We start from the raw sequence: 1,369 nt of genomic DNA, 5'->3' as shown, positions 1-1,369 counted from the left end.
CAGGATGGCAGCAGGGAGATGGCCCAGAGCCAGAGCCCAGTTCGATTCCTGCCCCACAGGTGCCAGGGCAGGACCAGCCTGGCACCGGGCTCCTCCCGACATCCTCAGCAGCCAGGAAAACCAAAAAATGGGCAGCAGGTTCATTGCATTCATCTGAACAATGCACACTTGCTAAATATTTTATCACTTCTGATTAATTGATGGATTTTAAATTTTTAAATATAGTCATGTTTAGTTCTAAGTTCTCGGCAAGAAACAAAGGACTGCCATAGTTTAGTAACCTGCACTCTGTGAATGCTGTCCCCACCTCCTCTTTTAATCAAGGCCATGACCTTCCAAACCACAGGAGCAGTTTCAATTAACTGAATTTTTTGTTGAAATATTCTAAAAGATACCTGGCATTTCTGAGCCACGATTTGCCCAAGATTTCTATGTATGTTACAAACATGAAGGAATATCTGCAATATCTACTATATATAGTAGCTTGGGGCTCTTTCAGTCCACAGCACAGGGAAGGTAAGATACAAAAAACACTGCTTGTACATCCTTAGCCTGCACAATTAATGAGCTGAGACTAAAGCTCCTGTTAATCCCCAGTCTCGTATCTGATTGAAGTACACTGGGGATAACTCTTTCTTTCTTCCTTAAACTTGTTGGTACATACAGCTAGAATGGATTTTCTTGTAAAAAAGAACAAAACCAGCCAAACAAAACCCCACAGAGTAGCAAATGGGATCCAGTTTCCTTTTGTTTACCACCTTACTGTGCTCCAGAAGGACTGAAAGAGAATTAATTTATTCTGTGGTTTGGGGGGAATTGGAGTTGGCTGCTGGTCCATAACCATATTTATGTCGACAGCTTTTGGGAACTCAATTCATTCTTGAACATCATCTTTTTGCAGGGGTTTGTCTGCCTGTTTTTGCTGAGACAGTTTCTTCATAGAACTCTCACAGTATAATCCACGTGATCACAGTCTCATCTGGACATACAGAGATGACTTTGATTAGTCCTTTTTCCCATATTCCTGGAGATCAGGTAGGATTTGTACACCTGGTAAGAGATGCCATCAGCCACAATCAGCATGCAATATGGGCAGACACAAGCAAAAAGGGATGGAAAAGCAAGGCACATGTCCCTGTTTTATAGACAAGGAATGGAGACACCGAGGAACAGTGATGTGCAGAACAGCCCCGTGAAACCCTTTCACCTTGGAACCCACCACTGCTGCTGGTGTTTGCCACAAAGCAAGCGTGACCCGAAGCATCATCCACAAGCACTCACACTTTCTATGCCCTGCACTGTAACTTTCAGGTATTTACACTCGAGTTCTTTCATTTTTCCTGTGTCTTTAATGAGAGGCTCCCCCCAC

This window comes from Geospiza fortis, unplaced genomic scaffold (assembly GCF_000277835.1).
Source record: "Geospiza fortis unplaced genomic scaffold, GeoFor_1.0 scaffold165, whole genome shotgun sequence".
In the NCBI taxonomy this organism is placed as follows: Eukaryota; Metazoa; Chordata; class Aves; order Passeriformes; family Thraupidae; genus Geospiza; species Geospiza fortis.
This window is presented reverse-complemented; position numbering follows the sequence as displayed.